The sequence below is a fragment of the Triticum aestivum genome, chromosome 4A (assembly GCF_018294505.1).
Source record: "Triticum aestivum cultivar Chinese Spring chromosome 4A, IWGSC CS RefSeq v2.1, whole genome shotgun sequence".
In the NCBI taxonomy this organism is placed as follows: domain Eukaryota; kingdom Viridiplantae; phylum Streptophyta; class Magnoliopsida; order Poales; family Poaceae; genus Triticum; species Triticum aestivum.
This window is the reverse complement of record NC_057803.1, coordinates 104,056,930-104,078,716: the sequence shown is the minus strand read 5'-3', so window position 1 is coordinate 104,078,716 and position 21,787 is coordinate 104,056,930. Positions and strand designations below refer to the sequence as shown.

At 42.8% G+C, this 21,787-nt stretch overlaps 2 long non-coding RNA genes and 1 pseudogene across 4 annotated transcripts; 2 read left to right on the top strand and 1 right to left on the bottom strand.

Moving 5' to 3' along the window:
• Positions 1–1,649: 1,649 nt before the first annotated feature.
• LOC123085435 (uncharacterized) lies at positions 1,650–8,031 on the top strand. Of its 3 annotated transcripts, none has more exons than XR_006439776.1 (2): positions 1,650–6,471; positions 7,817–8,031. It is a non-coding gene; the product is annotated as an uncharacterized lncRNA (long non-coding RNA). The 3 variants fall into 3 exon arrangements; XR_006439774.1 differs by having other exon boundaries at positions 7,810–8,031; XR_006439775.1 differs by having other exon boundaries at positions 7,786–8,031.
• A 1,351-nt stretch (positions 8,032–9,382) lies between these two features.
• Positions 9,383–10,641, bottom strand: LOC123085436 (uncharacterized). Its single transcript, XR_006439778.1, has 2 exons — positions 10,125–10,641; positions 9,383–10,027 (listed from the first exon to the last, which is right to left on the bottom strand). It is a non-coding gene; the product is annotated as an uncharacterized lncRNA (long non-coding RNA).
• A 1,512-nt stretch (positions 10,642–12,153) lies between these two features.
• On the top strand, positions 12,154–20,789 carry LOC123085434 (probable inactive poly [ADP-ribose] polymerase SRO2; annotated as a pseudogene).
• Positions 20,790–21,787: the final 998 nt, after the last annotated feature.

The window sequence follows — 21,787 nt, the reverse complement described above, 5'->3', positions numbered from 1 at the left end:
ACCTGTTCATCTCCATAGTCATGCCCAATCTTCTAGCTGTCAGTCACCAGGCTCTTCATCGCCTCGGTACGACCCTACGAACCACCAGCATAGATAACCCATCTACTTCCTAGATAACCTGTCTACGTGCTATTAGTTAGTCTTCTCTATAATATGCACGTATGTCTTCTTTAAGGTTTTCGTTTTGTCGAAATTTGGTAGTTCTAGGATAGGTGATCCTCTGTTATAACCATTTAAATTAGATGAGCAAGCTGATCTTACTTTTTTCGAAGAACAAAACTATTTTACTTAATTACTTGGTTGAATACCAACATGTGCAAATATGCTTTGAGCAGACTCAGGCACGTGTGTTCCTGGTGTGAAATGTTCGAGTCATCTACTGCTTCTAGCAAATATTGCTTTCGAGAAGTGTACCACGTAATCTGAGCAAATACCAGTATCCATAACCTGGCACGTACAAGGCATCGAATCCAAATGAATATGTTATATGCTGACATATGTAGTAGTTTAGGATGTAACAGATTGGCATAGGAGTTTCTCAGTTTTGGTTTTATGCTGTGTTAACTGGTTTTGCACAAACATAATGGCATAGCTCTGAATTTGGGTCCTCGGGATCAAAATATTACTGTCATAAACTCATTTTCCTTTTGTGAGGAAGGTTCTTTGGTTATCATCGGTAGAAGCGGAGTTGGATTCGTTGACCGATGTCAAATGCTGGTCAAGGATTTTTCTCTCTCAACGATGGTTGATTGATCTTGTGGTGGCAGTTCCACCGTGTTTCACATGGCTGCATCTTACAGGTTTTGCCACCTCGCTCTGCAGCCTTCAAGTTGCGGTTGTATGAAGGATGAACCTATGTCTCATTTTTTAGGGCGAACATATGTACCATTTCCTTGCTTTGTGTTATAGTGTAGTAATAATTTAATTATTGGAAAAAATATGTTCAAATTATTCATCTCTGACATCAAGCAAAATCTTTTCTGAAATCCTTTGAAGACCACGAAATAGCTTCAGAGTGGTCATCATACACATGTACCTATTTGGAGATCTTATATTAAGAAGTAGTCCTACTTGATATATTCAGTGGTGTGTTTGCAAAATCATCCGGTATGTCATGCTATGCTACATCTACTTCCCATGATTTTGGCTTACATATTATTAATACTTTGTGGATCCTAAGAAATGGTACTACGCGGAGAAGCAGCAAACACTGTATATATTGCCGTTTGAGAAAAAGTAACACCCCAATATTTAACTGTTTGTTTCTTTTTTACATGTAAAGGAACTACCTTAGATAAATTTCTGATGATCCATCACTTTCAAAATAAGGTTAGTATGAAGTCGAGTAGGACAAAACATTTTCTCAGATTTGCAAAGTAACCGATGTTTCCTCCCGTTGCAACGCACGAGCCCTTTTACATTTTGTCAGATTTGCAAAGTAACCGATGTTTCCTCCCGTTGCAACGCACGGGCCCTTTTGCTAGTAATAATAAAGCACGGATTGGGTCTCCGGGTTCACCGTCGCAACACTTTTCGGAAAAGTCCCTGTGTTTTTTAGTATTCAACCCGCAGTTCTTTGTTAAGTCAGAAAACGTTTCGCACCCTCGGTCCTATTTAAAGTGCACGGGCTGTAAAAAAAAGAAAGGAAACATCTCTTCTATCCGTGCTCTCCCTCTCCTCCCGATCTCAGCCGCCAGAGGTGCCCGACACGGGGTGACGCTCGATCCGGTGCCGCGCCGGCCGCGGTGGGGGACGAGCTCGCCCTGGTGGAGACGCGACAGATCCACCAGTCCATCCCCCGCTCGCCGTACGCCCCGACCTCCACCAGAAGCATTGGAGAGGATGGAGGCGCACATGTGTTTTTGGGCTGCCACTCGGCCGGAATTAATGGAGATGGGGGCGATGGTGGGTATGTGGACGGGGCCGCGCGGTGCAACACGGGGTGGGAGGCACATCAAGCGTAGCCCTGCTAAAGCTTCCGGCAGAATTTCCGTCCCCACCACGGGCGGCCGCCTGATCCCATCCGTGCCGCCACACCAGAACGGGGATTACTCCCACGTGGCGGAAGGCCATGGGCTTGGATGTTGGGGAGTGGCTGGTGGAGGACACGGTGAACGCTGGGGTGGGGGCTGGCTAGCTCTGCCGTTGCCAATTTTGGTGTTCTGCGTGTGAGTGGAATTTTTGGTTCGCTACGTCCATGTGCTTGGTGCACTGGGGTGTGATTAGAACGGGCCTACATGGTGCTCGCCGTCGATGATGCCGTTTCTCGGCTCTCGTCGCGGCCATGATCTTACATCTGTTGCTGTTCATGGTGATTAGAATGGGTATTCCGCCAGATTGCGTGTGTTTGCTCCTGCTAGGACATGGGATTGTCTAATGTGTCCGCCTGTGCGAGATTTGCGGCTATTGGGATTGCAATTGCTTCGTCCATTGTCAATCACTCCTTTCTTGCATGTTAGGATTCTCTGTACTAAACTGACACTCGGTTGGATTTACTCTTTCACGGCTCTATGAAAAATCTAGCACGACTAATCTCATGTGGCCGCTGGAGGACTACTTGCCAGTTCTTCTAGGATTGGTGAAAGAAGGCGAGTAATTGCTGAAATTTGATGTTGTGCTTGTGTTTTCATTTTGCTGGTTTGCAATTCTGTTTATTTTTCCTTTCCATGAATACTGTAAAATGTGCAGGTACTGACTTGAGGCTCAGTTCGTTTGGGCTAGCCAAGAGGACGAGGTAAGCTAAGTGACATGCGCCAAAGTTTTCTGTTATATAATGACCTGTTAGTGCTTAGCTAAACTGCATGAAACAATCATCGTGGATGGATGGTACTAGGTGTTGTCCGTGCTGCATTTGATGGCCATGGTCAAAAGCCAACTCTTCCTCCTCCGGGATCGATTTCATTTCCAGCTTGCTCTGCCACGGATGGATCTTCAGTCATCCATGCCGTTCGTGTTGTGCTCCCGTCGCCGGCCGTGTGTGAGTGGTGTGACCTGCACACTCTATTGGCGGAGAAAGCAGGCAGTTGCAGGCAGAGGAAGCAGCTTGCTACTTGCAGAGGAAGATTAGGATTGCATAGCACGATTAGAATGGCTCATTTTATGGTTTTGGTCTGGATCGGTAAACCGTGAATTGATATTTGTTTCTTGGTGCAGGAGCTTCAAGGCAACAGGGTTAGCAGGATTCATGCCAACAAATTCTATGATTTCCTTCCCAAATCTGAAATTGTACATGCACTCGTGTATGAATGTTGACAATTTGATTGCAGCGGGGACTGGCAAATAAAGTGCAGTGCTCATCGTTGCATATATATTCAGGCCAACATCAAACTTCGGTATGAGGATCAGGCAGGTAGCTTCATGCATCATTGGATATGAGAATTGTTTACTATATATTGGGAATTGTTTCTGTTTCTTGGAGATATTAACCGTAGCTTCTTATTAGTGCAAGCATGGTGAAAGAGCTATATTGTTGTGCCTTTCTTGGATTCAGATTCTTCTATTCCATATGGTCACAAGAAACTTGAGAGTATTTCACAAATCTTTGCCTTGCCAAAATAAGGGTGACTGCAAACTCACTTATTCTAGCCTATTTAGTTTCTGATTGCTCACTTTCTTATTTATGTGCTGAGTTAGGAGTTTACACAGATTAAAGGTATGGTGGAACTGTACATGCCACAGCCAAAATATGGAACTGTCCTCTCGCCCCTGCCATGTCGTTGTTCTATTACACAACTGATGACATCGGCCTCTGAAGCTGCTCATAGTCGCGGGGATAGACTGACTTGTAGCAAAGAGCTGGCCACTGAAGATTAGTTCGTGCAGGGGCGAATCATGATCCAGAAGCAACGGTAGACAATACAAAGTACATAAAACATTTCCAAAGAGATAGCAGAATACCAATGTGTGTAGAGAGTATTTACATGAGCATAGAAGAATGCAAAAATATTCGTGGCATAAACAACTTGATTACAACATGGTAGTTGTTGTTGTATTTCCAGTTCATACTTTCTGTTTTTTTTTTGTTACAATATAGCAATCCTTCACATTATTTGGAAAGAAGATACCTAAACCTTTCTGTTTGTTGCCTGAGAAATATATGTAGTACTCTACTGAGCTCTTACTGAAATTCTAATGGTATTTGCTTTTCTTCTCTTTTGGTGCCAAAAACAAAATAAAAAATCAGTAAGTAAAATAATTTGTGGTAGTCTGAAGGAGTTACAGTTGGCTGCACAACGCATGGGTTGGATTATTGTTTTTTTCTCAATGACAGAGTTGTAGAGTTGCACCGTGAGAGTGTATTGGGAAGCTACTAATTGTGAGAGGGTAGTCCTGATGTTCAGAGCATGTGACCATCATGTGTTGGTCCATTGAACCTTGATTTTCTCTCTCTCAGAGAAACGTGGAAGCTGGAAGGTAATGAGATATGTATTCCCGCCAGTGTTATAACCATAACTTCATAATTATGCATGCAATTGTTATTTGATCTATTTCACATGTTTCCTTGCTATATTCATCCAGTCTTAAATCCAAAAAGGTGAACATTAGTCATTACTCTTAATAATAATTTGTGGCTTAGCATCATGCATAAACGTTATTACCATAAAAACTGTAAATTGGAGTCTTCTATGAAACTATTTTTCTTGCAATTCCTACTCTTAAAGTCAGAGTTTATAAATGGAAATGTCTAAATTAAATTCTGCTATTATATCCATTCACACAAATACCTCGACGATTTTCAGTTGTTAATACATAAAGAACAATAAGCATGTCTCGGGTTGGTACACAAATAGAATCCCAAATAACGGAAAAGAAAAACAAAATGTTCAAAACAATATCGCACGTAAGTATATTTAGACGGCATTTTTTTATGAACATCATCTTTTATCAAGTTAATATATCTTTTATTAAGCAGAACAATGTTCAGGTTTACGAAAAAAACTATTTAAGGTTTGGGATAAAGTTGTTCTAGCTTCCAAGAATTGTTCCAAGTCCATGAGGAAAATATCCCAGGTTTAGGGAAAATATTTATCCATGTTTATGATTATTTCTTAATGAGCCAGCGACAACAGTTAACCTAATCAGATTAAGATGTCTTGAATTAATCTCAGACAATTAATACACCATCATGACTAGATAGCACCTTAAACAGTTGACGTGGCAATACAACTAGGAAAGACCCGAACTGAACAAACATACATTTCTCAGTCGTTTTGCAAAAATGGTCCTGCTGAAAGCACAATTTTTTTTCATGTTGGGAATAATTGATGTGGGAAATGAAGCCATCAGTTGTATTTTCAGCCATACTTACTACTCCCTTTGTTCCCAAATATAAATATTTCTAGAGATTTCAACAAGTGACTACATACGGAGCAAAATGAGTGAATCTAAACTCTAAAATCTGTCTACATACATCCGTATGTTGTAGTACATTTGAAATGTCTAAAAAGACTTATATTTAGAAACAGAGGGAGTATCTGAATGGGAAATGTGATGGAGTTTTCTTCCATTGCAACAAATTTAAGGGCGTGATAAATATTTCTCCCGTTGCAACGCACGGGCTCTTTTGCTAGAATATATAATAATCTTTCCCTACTAATAAAGCACGGAGTGCTTCTGGTCGTACGTCGTCGGCGTTTTTGCGAAAAAGCCCCTCTGTTTCTTTGAAATTAACCCGCAGTCCAAGTTAGAAAACATCTGGGCCAAAGCCAGTCGAGTGCCGCCCGCCCGTACGCCGCTCCGCAGCCACGCGCCCGAGGTCGAGCTCCCGAGCGCGCCGCCGCCTCGACCTCGCGACCCGCCGGCGACCGGATCCTCGCCGAAGATGAGTGCCGCCGTGCCCTGCTCCCTCCTCTCTTCCTCTGTCTCCTCTCACCTCGCTCATCCCCCGATCTCTCTATCCCCAGAACGAACAGGAGCATGCCATGGCCTCGGATCCGCGCCGCCGTCGCCGGAGAACATCGTTCGCCACCGGTTCTTCGACCACAACTACCGGATCAAGTTGCCCCGCCTCCGATCTACCCGTTCCCGGCCACCCCAACCTCGCCTCGTCGTCGGGCGCGTAGAGAGACGGCCATGACCGCCGGATTCCCGAGCGCCGCCGGCCAAGGTCTTGGAGGAGACCGTCGAGGTCTTGGAGGGGTGGTTCTGGAGCACAAGCTGCGGCGAGTTGTCGGCTATGTGACAGAGGAGACCCCCGAGGTCTTGCAAGGGTGGTTCTGGAGCGAAGTGGGATGTGTGTCAGGTGAAGGACTCCCTTGTGGCGAACGGCGCTGGGTGCTATCAGCTGAGAAGGCTTCAGGCCGGACCATGGATGGTGCAGCGGGTGAGAGTTGGGGCAGACGGCGAGTGCGGTGGATGCGGATGCCGCCTAGGTTCTGTTGATATCGACATGGAGGATACATAGAGTTTGCTGACTCTATTTCTGGGTTGGCCCTTGAGAGGGAAACCAAGGCAAAATTCAGCCAATTTCAGGTGCATATATATCTATCCCATGGGTTTGAGTCCCTAGCTAACTTGGAGCATTGCACGTATTGTTAAATATAGTTAGTTTCTTTAGTTTACTGGCAATAATTGTGATAAGCAGAGAAGATAGGTGCTTGGTTTTATTTTGATAAGTAGCTAGCATGATGTGATTTACTAAGTATTAATTTGGAAAAACTAGGCCTGGAGATAATATGCCTCCACGTTTTCCGAGGATAGTGACTTGTGCCGTGATCAAATTCAATAGGTTTATATGATAAGCTTCTTCATCTATCTTAATTTTTACCTCCGTTTCTAGAACTCTGGTTGTGTTAACAGTTTGAGACGTCCTTAAAGACCTTGTGGTTGATTTCCATGTCTGCACGATAATTGCTTGCTGAAGTAACTGGTCCTTCAGCTGTACACTGTAGTTAGGGAAATCCATAATCTTCATATACTTAAAGCATGACTTTTACCTGGAGATAGTGTGCCTCCCTGTTTTGTGCAACAACTGATTGTGGTGATATACTGTGGCCAAATTGAATGAGCTTATACGATTAACTTCTTCATCCACATTTTCAGTTTGGTTTATGGAAATTGAACTACTGTCGTGTTAACACACTCAGCCAGCGCGTCGACACACTCTATCAGCCTCGTGGGGCTTGCAGGTTAAGTAGGTTGCGCCCACTCCATCAGGATGTCCTCCCCCACTGTTAGTGTTAACTGATTAATCATGCACATCCATTGAAGCAAAGATTCAGACAAATGTTTGATTCACTATAATTAATCAATCAGTAAAAGACCAATTGTTTAATCCTACTAGCTAGACATTCCATCCATCCAATCCAGTGAGTTTAAATTGATTAATCCTGCACATCCTTAATTTATGAAGAGTAATGAAAATATTTTGGTGTTGGAGGAGCAGCCAGCAAGTGTAGTTTGCAAACCAAATGCAGTTTCTATGGAGAACACTGATTTGCGACCTCAGCTCAGCCATATTGAACAGATTGATTACTCTATGAAATATGAGTTAGCCCATAATAGTAATGCCACTCCAATATTGGAGTTAGTATTGATTGAGCTGAGAAATTTACTTGATGATGAAAGGAACGGCTTGCTTCAAAATTTGCAAAATAACTTCTCCAAGCTCTCAGTAGAGAAGCAATAATGTGACTCTCAGGTGCCACTCTGAGAGAAAAGCTCGAGATGCTTTGGCAATGGCAAAATAAAGGGAAGTAATTGCTACGGACGCCAGCTAGGTGTTCATCTGCCTATTTAATTACTGTTTTCTGCTCTTAATAATGCTTCCGTTTTCCTTTTTTTTAGAACCCTTCTTTTGTACTCCTACAGATAGCAGATGAAAGGACAGGGGTGAAGAAGTCAAGCTATTGGAGAGGTCAATTGAGGAGATCGGAAGTACTTTATGTGCTTTCAAAAGTATCTTTATTCAGTTTGAGTGGATTTTGTGGCCTAACTTCCAGACTAGCACTTTGGAAGAAGTTAGAATTTCTGTTAATACGACTTTAGTTTAGCCTGACTGAAATAAGGGGCAATACTTAATTTTGTACTGTATGTATATGTGTACTTTGATGTTTGCTCAAATCTACATCTTAACACCGCCCTATTTTCAGGGATTCAAATTTCCAGGCTGGAATCAACAAGCCCACATAATCTTCAGTCTTTCACAATTATGTTTTGCTTCATGTTCTATGATCAGGTTGTAATCTGCTGGTGTGGTGCTACCCTGCTTTGATTTGGGGATTCATCTGGGATCTAATTTTGACTGAACAAAGCTGGTTTGTTGGCTGCTGGCTGGTGTCACCCGATGGTACTGTGCTACGGAGAGTTGTTTTTCCAGCAATAGAAGTGGCCAGTTAGTTAAGTTGAGGATTTGTGCGTCCTCTCAGGCCTGTAGCTTGTGGTTTCAGTCGGATAGTTAAAGTTGCATTTTCAATCGGACACATGTTTGTTGTTTTGCCTGCTTTTTTCTTGACTGCGCACTCTTGCTGTTCGTTGTCGTGCAATGCTGAAGTTGTTCATGCGGTATAGGATTCTCATTCCCGCCAATTATGATGAAGGACAAAGTTCAAAAAAGCGCTAGGCGCTAATTATGCGTTTGGGCACCTACTTGCGCTTTTCTAGCTTAGGCGTGATTAGGCGAAATTAGGCGCAATTAGGCGTTAGTACTGTAACGTGAAGAAATAAGCTAGATGGGCTGGGCTAGCCCACTAAACCATAGGCCCATCTTCATATCCTCCTACTAAAAGCTCTCGTCTGCTGCAGTCGATAGGAAATTTAGGTTTCCTCCTCACGCCGCCTCCCCCCCTCGTCCTTTCTGTCTCGTTGCACGAGGCTGCCTCCCTCCCTCTTCCTCTGTCCCTTGTCGGAGAAGCTCGATCCCTCGCCGGAGAAGCTCAATCCCTCGCCGGAGAAGCTCGATTTGTCGTCGGGGCAGTTGAATCCCTCGTCGGCGAGGATGAATCCTCGCAGGGGAGGTCGAATCCTCGTCGGGGAGACTGATTTCTCACCTCAGAAAGCTGATTCCTCGCCGGAGAGGCTGATTTCTCGCCGGAGGACCTCGCCGGCCGCTTTTTTGAGCGCCTAGGGCCAAAGCGAGGCGCTATGCCAACGCCCAGCGCTTAAGCGCGCCTAGGCGAGCGCCTAATAGCGCCTTCTTGAACAGTGATGAAGGATAAAGGATGAAGGATGTATAGAACAGGTATAGGGTATAGTTTGGATCTTGAGCAATGGTTATTATTGGGCTAGGAGCTTGTGTTATTTTTTCCCGTTGCAACGCACGGGCATTTTTCCTAGTAGAATATATAATATATAATATATAATATTTCCCTTATTTTTTTTATTTTTTTATTTTTTTTTTACTAATAAAGCACGGAGTGCTTCTGGTTGTCCGTCGTCGCTGGCGTTTTGCGAAAAAGCCCCTCGGTTTATAAAAAATCAACCCGCAGTCCCTGTTTTAGTGGCAACCTGGGAAAACGTTTCGTTTTTACAAAGACCCCCCTATATTTGTAAGAATTCAACCCGCGATCCTCTATTTTATCTTATCCAGACGCTCGCTTTCCACCCGCGGCGCCGCTGTGACCCTGTGCGCCGCCGTGAGTCCTCCTCGGCCTCCTCCGCCGTAAGCTTCTCAATCTCCCGTGTTGAGCTTTAGTCCCACCTCGCTCCTCTGCATCCCATTCAATCAATTTATATACGCACGCGACTTTGCCGCATCAGAAATCAAGCAGCGTATGAGGGGAACATAATGAAGCAATTAATTCGGCAAGAGGGAAGATGGAGTGAAGGAAACTCCGAATCAGGCGAGCACAATCGACAGCAACAACCACCGTTGTGGCCTAAACCAAATCTGGGACCAGAGGAGGCCGGCCGGACGAGGCAGCGGCTCGCTGGCGACTGAAGCAGAGGCACGGATGGGAGGTAGCAGAGGAGTCCAGACGACGCAGCGCCTTGGCATGCCTCAGCAAGGCTGGGAGGTGGAGATGCGCAGCAACTTGACGTGGGCATGACGGCGGCAGCTCTGAGCTCCTCAATTGGCTCGGCTGCATATCTTTGGTAAAGAAAGCAGAGATGCAGAGATGAGATTAAAAACGAATGCAAAGAGGAGTCCTGGTCTGAGGCAGAGAGTGGCGCTGCGCCGGTCGTACAGGAGGACGGGCGCCGGCGGCCGGCGAACTCGGAGGCGGCGATGGTGTGACGACGTCCGTGGTGGTGGTGGCGGCGGTAGTGGCGAGGCTTCCCTGCTCGTCATGGGGCAAGGGAAAAAAAGGAACTCAGAGGCATGGAAAGGATGAAGAGACGAAAAATGAGAAGGGGGAGGAAGAAGGAGGCGCTCGAGGGAGACTCGGTGGTGGCCTCGATCCAGATCTGCGGGGGAGTCCTTGAAGTAGCGGTGGCCGTTGAGGGACTGGAGTGCTGGACAGAGAGAAGGGAAGAGAATAGGAGAGAGGAGAGGAAAGGGAATCAGGAGTGTGGGAAGAAGGCGTGTAGGGAAGAGACAAGAAGACAGCGGTGCTTATGGTGTTAGACGACACGGACCGCCCGCGCGAGACGACTCGTGGAATCGTTGTTTACAAAGGAATAAGTTTACTTGCACACCCGAGCGGGCTGGACACAGAGCACTCACCGAATAGGGATTAGATTAGCTAGGTAGATTAAAGAAAGAACAAATAACGAGGGACACGCTCTTTTACGGGTTTACCTATCAAATCGCTTGATTTTTGCTGTGCATTTTCTCCTCCGAATCCACATGCACACACTTGCCAGGTTTGTTTATACATTTTTTTCTTTTTCTTTTGGAAATTGGATTTATATCTGTTTTTGTTTTTCACGTACTCATATTGACTACATAGGTCAGCACACACACGGCGAAAACATATATGCCCGATGTCCAATGAAGTAAATACATAAATTATCTCTGAGCGATACTAATTTCGGTTTATACGAGTGTATAATAAACCATCGACGCCAAAACATAGGTATTTACATGTCATGGTCACAGAGTTTTTAATTGTTCTCAATAAAATTGGTGTCCCGGATCAGGAAGAAGATGCCATGCTTGACGTCCCTGAAGATGGCCATGTTGAAGGCGGTACGGAGGAATGCGCCAACCACCTTATACATCATTTTGACACAAATATTGATGCTATGGAGAAACAAGAACAATTGCATCCAGGTAAAATTACTTTAGAAGTGTTGCATATACGACATTTTTATTCGCTGATGTTAGTGCAATGGTTAATCTGCTGGTGTGGTATGCTTCGTAACTAGGCATTGACAGACTGATCTACAATGTCGTTGTGAACTTAGACGGAAAACATGACGTATATAACAATGCTCTTGCTTTAATATCATTTTTCTGTAATCTAAATTGCTTCAAGGAATAAACATGATGCTCTAGCATGCAAACAACACATATATTTTGATGCTTATGTCCAGCATAATTAGATTTATTTATAACTAATTGCATATTTATTTAAGCAATCAGAACAAAAGAAAGCTAGAATAGAGCAAATTACAATTAATCGTGAATTGAGGCGCACCACACTAAGCAAAGATTCAATTGCGATGTAGAATCCTGCATATATCGTGACGGAATAGGAAGTTATACATCTATATGACAAGGACTTCATGGTTACCACACACACAACATGCTTGGACACTAGGCGAAGTATAGGACATTTTTATTGGGTGATACCAGTAACTCAACATAAGTGTTAAGTTTATAACTTTTTTCATCATCAGGACGATGGTTAATCTACTGGTGAGATATGTGTTGTCACTGTATATTGACGGTCTAATCTACAACGTCATATTGAAGTCAGACGAAAAACATGATGTGTGCTCTTACTTCAAAAATTCTTTGAATTAGTAACTAAACTCTTGAAGAACGTGCTTCAAAGTCGAAAAAATGCACTCGACGGAAGTCTTCCGTGCACCACCCTCTCTCCAACCACTGCCCCTCCATCCCGTAGCATCGCACGGGCTCTTTTGCTAGTAATAATAAAGCACGGAAGAACTCCGTGGGTTCACCGTCACAATACGCTTTCTTTTCATGTCATAATACGCTTTTACAATTTATATGAACAAAATCGTAATATAAACGAGGTGGTACTAAAGCGTTAATAATAAAAAAAGGCCAACCTAAATCCCGACACATCCTCCCCCACCTACGGCATGGTCTTCCTGCCCCGATCCCAGCCCACTAGCCGCTCCGAGCCAATCGCCCCATCCCGCGCCTCCTTGCTGCTGTGCCGCCGGTGATGTGCGGCGCTCCCGGCCACGCGCCACTAGCCTCCTCCCGGTCACGCGCCCCGGCTACTCCTCCCTACTCCACTCCCAGTGAGTCGCGCCGCCCCCAACCACGTTGGGACTAGGACACGTTTCCTCCCAGCTCCGGCCCATTGACCAGCACAGCTCCTCCTCCATGTGGCCTGCTGGTGAGAGCTCTGGCTGCTCCTTTGATTCGTTGTTCTGCCCAACCATTAGAGATTTGTTTTTGCATCAAATTGTAGAACATCTGTTTGATACAATGTCCACAAAAATATTCATGTGTAACGCACGGTGCAGCCCCACCTCTCTCTCTCTCCTCCTACTCTCTTCTCTCCTCCTACTCTCTCTCTCTCATACAGCATGCTCTACTTGCAAGTTTGTGTTAGCCACCTATTTGTTAATATGCTTTTCAAGGCCTACAAATATTTATAAAAGAGTGGAATCACAATCTAGAAGGCCAATTTATATAGAGGCAATGAGCTACTGAACGTTGGTAATAATGATGCTACAGTTTTTCGGAATAGACCGAAACTACATGAACAATATAGTAGTGGTGAAATTTTGGATAGAGTGATAAACAACTTCTGTACTTTTCTTATTCAGATTAAAGGGAGATCATCCCCCCAGCTACTTAACAAACAATAAAATATATATACACGCTACAAATAAGTTCAAATCCTTGGGTGGGTTCAAATATTTTGTCATGAGAAGTCCATATGTTCAGTTTTGGGAAAGTATACCTCCCGCTGAAAGAACAGGGGAAAGACCGTTTCATTTACGCCAAGGTCGCCCTGATGTTGATCACCAGCGGGGCGTTGGCAGTAGCATGCCGCCTGGCCGGCCGCCTCTGCAACTACACGGTTGAGGAGGAGATAGGTGAGGTCGAGCCTGGGATCCGTAGCATGCATGACTCCGTGGACATGGCGGCAGCCATGGTGTGTGTAGATTTTTTCTAGTAGTGACACCTATGAAGAAGGTTAGGTGATCCATACGGGCAGGGACGCTACTGAGTTGGAAGAGTAGCCAACATAACACCAACCATAACATGTGCTTCTTACCCTGTGTATGGCAGTATGGCTTGCTGTCAAAACACCAAACATAACATGTTCTTGGTTAGTTTAGTCAAGCCATTAGTTGTCTATAATGTACGAAATTGTAATGTTCTCATGTGTGTTATGATGTTTCAAGTATACTACTTCTCTGTTTTCTCGGAAAAAAGTATACTACTTCGGAGCCAACGAGGCATCACATAACTGTGTTTGATGCATTCTTCAGGTCGAGGGTCTGATAATGGACATAACACAGCTACTGGAGAGGAGATTAAAATATGGAAGATAGCAACTAAACCTGAGAATGGTTATTAAAAACTGGGTGAAACGGTTCGATTATTACTTTGGATTTGATTGGTTCAGGTTTTATTGGGCTAAATCTTTTTTAGTTTGGTTTTGGTTTGGGTATGTGAAGAAACCAATTTGGGTATAGTTGGTTATGGGCTTAAACAGTTTGGTTATTAATGGTTATAAACTATGGGTCCAAACCTGTTTCTGGGCATTGGTTATGTGCAATAAGCAACGACGCATCGACAACGAGTATCTTTGATCCGCCTACATGTTGCGATACACTATGTAATTATGTATTATGGGAAAACACCACATGCAAATCGAATGTGTTTGCTTGTGCTTTAGCTAAGCAATTGGTTTTAATACACTTGTCAGTGAGCTTTTTAGTAGTGGGCATTGTCTTTTTGACACTTGCTGTGTGTTGACCATATCTCAACGATAACTTTGTTCCCAAACTATTGTAGATGCACTTATGTCTTTTCTATACCATTTGCTTCTTGACATGTCGATTTGTGCAATCATATATACATTGAAGCAAACCCATAGTTATGTATTGGGTTTAAACCCACGGTTATGTATTGGGTTTAAATTGGTTTGGGTGGAAAAATAGATGGTTTAGTTTTGGTTGGGCTGAAAATGGCATTAAACGGGTATGGTTCAACTATGGTTTTGAGAGATACATGTACGGGTATGGTTCAAGTATGGTTTAAGTATGAAACCGTTCTCGGATTTAATAGCAACAGAGGGGGAAGCTGAGGCTGGTAGATCCATTGAGCAAGAGTGCCAGACCCAGGTGTGTTTATAATTGAGCTGTTTGTAAGACCAATGCTGCATGGATGGTTGCACTCAGAGTCTATGTAGTTATTTAGCTGAAGGTGTGCATGAGTTTGAGCTATATATTATTTTTGTAGTTTTAGCTTTAGAACCATGAAAATTGTCCCTTTTTATAAATAACTTCATGTGGAGAAATATTGTTTTTGAGGGAAACAAGGTCAAGAATTCTCATTAGTGGTTGGCAGTGGTAATATAATAAGTTCGCATTTTATACCAGCTAGCAAGACTTCACAGAACCGCTGCCTCAAACTTCAGAGAAGATGAGCATGAATGATTGTTTTGGTTGCAACTTCAACAACACGTGCATCATATTTCTGTGAATCCGGTAGCTTATGCAGCCCATAATTAGTTTCCCGGCAGACTGATGATTGGGAGAAGTACATAGAATGCCCCTGTATAGGTGCGTACAGAATGACGATTGGGAGTTTTCTGAAGGTTAGAAGTCCAGCATATTAGTATCTTCATTTTCCAACAGACTAAAAGGATGTAAGTTTTGGTTGTGTGCCCATTTGTGTGCACGTGGGTAAAAGATCCTTGGAGATTTTCGTTTTTTTGGATCTCTCATGCACCTTGAGCTAGCAATCCAACCTACAATATTACTTTTCGTATGAACAAAGCTCAAAAGAAAATATTTTGAATATTGTCTTGTCATTCTTGTGAATCTGCACCTTAAAGTTATAATTTCTGCTGTGGTGAGGTTCTGAATCCAGAAAGTGAAGAGCAAGCTTGATGGATATATCTGAAGATGACATACAGTATGGTCTTCTCGTGCTTGTTTTGTTTTAATTTCAATAAAGAACACATTCCTGCCAAATAGGTCTTTATTTTTATGCCTAAAAGTATGTGCTTTCTAGAATAAGCTCCATGATATATAAGCATTTCCTGTGTTGAATGCTCCTAAATTATAGCACACATTTGCAGGTTCATATATGCATACTATACAATTGTGGTAGAAGCACTTGTTCTTATTCTTTTGTCTAATTAGAGTTTTAAATTAGTATGGTAGATGATTTCTCTAGCTCCATATTAGTTACAAAATATGAGTTGTGAAGAGACAAATTTCTAGCATTTGCTTCAAATCTTATATAATTTTTGAAATAGATCCCAAAACTATTTAATCAGATGCTACTCGCACATTTTTCTGTTTTACTAGATGACGGTGCTCACAAATATCAGGCTACTATATTCGGCCTACGATAGAGTATCTTCATGAAGTGCTTCTGATATTCCATTGTGTTTACTAGATGACGGTAAATCATTTTGAATTGTTGTGTTTCCGGTGGCACCTAAATACATTGGTCGATCTGCACCATGCTCTGCTCCTATTGACTGGTGATCACAAATCAAAACCCAATCTTAGATCTATTTGATTTGTTTCGTTTAGTGTTGGATGGTGCCAATTAAAGAAATTGTACTACCATTCATCAATTTACTAATCAGTCTGGCCTGAATTCATGACTTCTGTGTGTGAGAGAATCTGTGCTCGAATGCGTTGTCACCTGGACTTTAAATCTTATCCAATGGTCTGGTCATCATTTCGTTGGCTGTTTGACTGGAGCTCATGGGAGGAGATGAATCTAACTGAATCTTCTTAGCTTAGAAACAAAAGTCGTTCTCTTGATGAACAAAGAACTATTGTTGTTAATTTGTCAGGCATTGTGTTCCTTCTTGTACTGTAAATATAGTTTAAACATATTCACAGTTTTACATATGTTCACACTATTATTAATTTTAAAAAATATGTTCGCACATAAAAAAAGCAACAAAAATCCAAAAAATGTTCCCTATTTATTAAAAAATATTTCCACTTGAAAATGTACAACAAAAAACAAACAAAACAATATTATTTTTAAACATCTGTTCAAACAATGTTCCTTTTTAGATAGATGATCCAATTTCTTAAAAATAATTTAACTACTCTTTAAAAAGTGTTCCATTTTTTTGAAAGCATTAACTTTTATTAAAAATAAGAAAATTTTCATGTTTAACATTATCATCGACATTTATTAAAATTGGATATAAATAGTGCACAATGCACATGAAGCAGGTATATTTTTTCGCCCGGTGCAACGCACGGGCATTTGTACTAGTCTCTCCCTAATAATAAAGCACGGATTGGGTCTCCGGGTTCACCGTCGCTGCGTTTTTGCAAACAAGTCCCTCATCTTTTATGAAATCAACCCGCACTCCATATGGGCATCATCAACCGGGTAGAGGAAAAAAACACGTCATCGTCGGTCTCGCACACGAAGGAGCAGTCCGTCTCCAACACGAACACGAGTGCGAACTAAAAAAGTCTATCTGTCGCTGATTTTCCCCTCATCCATGTCTCTTCTGATCTCTCTCACCTCTCGTTGCTTTCCGCCGTCGACTGATTCCGAAAAGCGCCGCGCTCGACGCAGGCGTGCTCGCTGCCGCCGTCGCCGCGCCCCCGTCCCCCTCTCCCCGGTGCCCGTCCTCTTTCCACCGTCGCCGAATCCGAACGAGACCGGCAGGATCTGCCGCATCTCACGCCCGCGGCCCGCCGTGGCTTTCGGCGGCATCGGGGGCGCCAGTCCGCCCCCGCTCCTCCGGGGCTGGCAGAACGGCGGAGCGGCGCTCTGGTCAGGTTCCTCTGCTTCGAGGGCGGCGCGTGGGCTGATGTCGAGGGCGAGGCGGCTGTGCCTCTGCGCCGGGCGTTCCTGGACGGGAGGGTGGTCGCAGAGGCCGCGTATGGCGGCAGGGAGTTCCTGTTTGACTTCCTGTGGATGGTGTGCATCGGCGCTGGCACCGCCGAGGTGGTCGCCATGGGCTGGATTGACCGCGGGGCCTGCTTCTTCCATGTGCCAGAAAGCGGGAGGAAGAGGGGCGAGCATGAGCTGGGGGACGGGGCGTCGTCCGAGGTGGATGAGAGGTCCGACGAGAGTAGCGACATGGTGGAGTCCTCAATCCAGCCTAATCTCCTGCCACTCTCAAGCACTCCCCGTGCAGCAGGCCTGATGTGTAGGCTGCCATGGCAAGGCTACATCCATGCATTCGGTACTGCTATCTCCCCCTCTCTCTCCTGATTTGCCTCTTCCATTCTCTCATTTGATTTAATCCCTTGAGCATATTTTCTTATGTATGCCTACAACATGCTAGGTGATTGTCTGATCTACCATGTGATTTGCGGTTCATGCGAAGTCATGAAATCTGGTCCGGATAGTGACATGATTTACTCTGTTTGATCAAACAGGTAGAAGCCGAAGCTGTTTTACTTTAATCTGATGAAGTCCATGCTGCTATAAGCTAGGAAATCGAAAAATTCAACATTGACAAGCTGGTCTTGTGCTCTTTGTCTAAAAGCATATTCTGAAAGCGAGGTTCTTATTGTGGATGTTTCAGTGTCAACCTGAATTTTCTTTAACCTACTACAGAAAGACCTTCTAGGGTGATTAGCTGCAGTACTGTGACAAATAATCAAAAAAGATCATTGTCTTCTCATTTAATATTCTAGCTGCCGGCCAAACATTGAAGGTTGCACTACAACTACTTGATTACAAGTTTTATGTGAATTTTTTTTGTACAGCTTGCACAAACTCAGTGAGATCAGGAATCATCATCTCTCACATTTTTTCTCTTCAAAGGGAGGTGTCATCTCCTACATTTTTTTCTCAGAATCAACCATGTTTCTAATCCTAACCAGAAAGTTTCCATCGCTCGTCAGAAAATTAATTTATGATGCCTCATTTAGATTCTCTTATGTCATTGTGTTTGTATTCAGAAAAATAAGGCATGCTTATCTTATCTCGGTGTGTTTGTGCTCAGAAAATTAATTTGCTTATTTTTGCTTTTTGAGGGCTATAACAATAGATTTCATTTTTGAAAATCTGCTTCTTCCCTGTTCCAGAGAGCGGGATGAAGAGGAAGAGAGGCGAGCCTGAGCTGGAGTACGGGGCCTCGTCCGGGGTGGATGAGAGGTCCAACGAGAGCAGCGACAAGATGCAGGGCCAGCTCCTAGCCACTGCGCGCGGCGCCGACGGGGGCAATGCCAAGTTCGCGTGGTATGGCGCTCCATCGGTGGATGTGGCCGCGGCGGCGGTGGAGCACGGGTTCGGCAGGATGAACAACCGGGTCCTTTTCCATCGCGCGCACGGCGACGACGTCCACCTCTCGCCGCCTCGGTCTCCTTATGCCAGGTCAGGTCAGAGTTCTGAATTTGTGGTTTTGATCGATGGCAAGCATGAATATAGGCATATAGCTGTAGGATAATTTATCAGACACAGTTACCAATTCAGGATCTGTTCCAAATTGCATTCATATTATCCCTCCGTCCCATAATATAATTGATTCCATGTTATTTTAGCCTTTGGTTTCTATATCTTGATTCATACTCCTAGCTCAAAAATTATGGGGAACAAGTTTGCATGAACGACAGTATTAGTTTATCTATGAATGCAGTAATTTGATTGGGTAATGGTTTGTGGAAGGGAGGAATACGAGCAAAACTAAATCATGTTTCCTGCTACCTAGAGTCCGGGTGATGAAATATGTTCTGAATGTTCTGTGAAGCAGTGCATAAAGGAACTTACGAGTATGAAATCATTTTTATGCAGCGCAATGCTAGCAAATGCAGATGAGAACGGCGAGGCGCATATCATGTTGTGACGTGTTCTGTTGGGCCGGCCAGAGGCCATCCCGGCCGGGTCCTCCAAGCTCCACCCCAAAAGTGACAATTACGACAATGCCATCGACAACATGCAGAACCCACAGTGGTATGTTGTTTGGGGCAAGGACATGAACATGAGGATCCTCCCAGAGTACGTCGTCAGCTTCAAGTGTCCCAACCTCCATCAGATGCAAGGTTAGTGAGTGCTCTGTCTGAATTGGTGTTGTAATTGTTCCGAGATGTGCCTGGATCTCATGTTATTATTCGTTGAAATTTTGGGTTTCAGGATCATCGGGGGCGAACTCCACGCTAAAGAAGCCTTCGCCGGTGGCTCATGACATGTTTCCGACGCTTCTAGCAGAGATCCAGTGGTTCATGCCATCTTCCAAGCTGCAGACATTGCAGGGGACCTACAATTGCTTCAAGGTAAATTGGTGGGGGTGCTTATTAGTATAGGGTGTGCCAATATAATAGCAATTACGGAAAGAAATCTAGAGAATTGGTCTCTGGCAGGGGGACTCTTGAGAATGGAAAACGGGGGAAGGGAGATGAGTTTGGGTGTCTTTTTTTATATATAGAAAAAGAGAGTGTGTTTTATCTGTAAGTGAAGTGTGTACGTGAAGTGCTTTTTATTGGCTAAGCCTAAATGATGAAAAAAATAAAAAGAATCTTCCCAACCAAGCAACAAACTCTATTGATAAAAATCAACATAGTAAAAATAGTTAAAAAAATGTACATAGTTATATATTTATTCACACTTTCTAAAAACTGGTCAAATTTTCCTTAAAAACCAAAATAAAAAGTATTCACAATATTTAAAAAACATTCAAATAATGTTCTCCCTAAAAAAATCGAGTTTTAATAAAACATTCACTTTTAAAAACAAAGAAATATTCATGTTTTTCAGAAAAAAGTAAAAAATAAAAATTGATTCACAAACTATTCCAAACTAATCTTCCATCAGATAAAGAACGCTAAGAGGGCTTTTTAACGTGCAAACTTCAGACTCTGAAAATAATAATTAATGCAACTTTATTACAAATGTTAAACTATAGTGCATAATATCACATGGATAAGGATGTATATAGATGGATTTTAAAGTGAGATTCACCCATTTCCACCGTTTGTAGTCCATATTGAAAAATCTTCTAAGACTTTATTTAGAAACGGATGGGGTACTTTGTTTGTAGTCTTTGTACAACCTGCTTCGTTCAGAAGAATGTTCTATCAAAGCAACCATGTCTGATATGTTCACATGAATTCTTTCATGTGGCCGTCCCTCACATTCCTTTGCTTTCAACTATTCCAGCCAGCTGCAATGAAGTCCTCCATAGAGAAGGGTTTGCAGAAAATGATCTTGGCATCCCAGATAAGCAGGTCGGGGTCAAAGCCGGTGCCCGGGGGATTTCAATGGATCACCAACACGAGAAACTGAAAATGGCAGGACCAGAAAAGATGGTCCCAGATCTCACTGCAGCCGGATGTGCAAGAACACATCAATGATCATCTGTGAGACTGTGACACTGGAATTTTGTTGATGGAGCATTACCTCTGCTATTTAGCTTCTAGAGTACAATGACTTGTATGTCCAACTATAACAGCTAGCAGCATGGTTTATCCCCTTCTGGTTGTACAATTTCTCTAGAGTGATGGCATAGGAAGAGCATGTGTATATGTTGAGGTTAGTCTTCTGATACTAATGCTCCAGATGTTCTTTGTAAACTAATGCTGCAAGTGTTTGTTTGGGACAAGACAAATAGTGTCCCAATTTTTACGAAAATGTGAATTAACTTTTATTAAAAATAAGAAAATTACCAAAATTAACCTAGTTATCGATGTTTATTTAAATTGGACATAAAAATGATGCATAATGGCACATGAAGCAGATTGTGCCCTTTTTTTGCCCGGTGCAACGCACGGGCATTTGTACTAGTCTTTACCTACTAATATATATATATATATATATATATATATACTAATAAAGTGGCTATCGCTTCTGCCCGTCCGTCATTAAAACAGCCCCTAAAGTTACAAAAAATTACCCACCAATGCCACCATTAAGTGGGAAAAACGTTTGTTTTTTTTTATCCGCGCTAGCCCATCACTCAAAAAGCGTAGATCCCCGCATGTACAACAAGCGTACGACCAGCTCACTGGTTGGTTTCTCGGCCTAGCGCGCTGGAGGTTGTGGGTTCGATTCCCACACCCTCCATCTTTTTCTTTTAATTTCTTTAAAAGATCAAATATTTTTTGAAAATTTCGTATCTTTAAAACCCTAACTCAATGTGACATGTCATATATGAAAATTCATCAGAAAAATGTGCAGATTCCAAAAAAACTATTATCATTAATTTCTAAAATTATGTTCAGGGTGCAAACTTAAATAATACCTTCTTTATATGATAAGATATTTTAGAAATGCCTATTGCATATGTCCTTATAGATTGATTATTTTTGAAATTTCATATCTTTAAAACCCTAACTCAGTGTGACATGTCATATATGAAAATTCATCAGAAAAATGTGTAGATTCCAAAAATGCTATTATCATTAATTTTTAAAATTATGTTCAGGATGCAAACTTATATAATACCTTCTTTATATGATGAGATATTTTAGAAATGCCTATTGCATATGTCCTTATAGATTGGTTATTCTTGGTGGAGCTATCCAATATGTTTGCAACCAAATTAAGTAACTGAATTATGATGCCAAACACACACAAAATACGTAGATT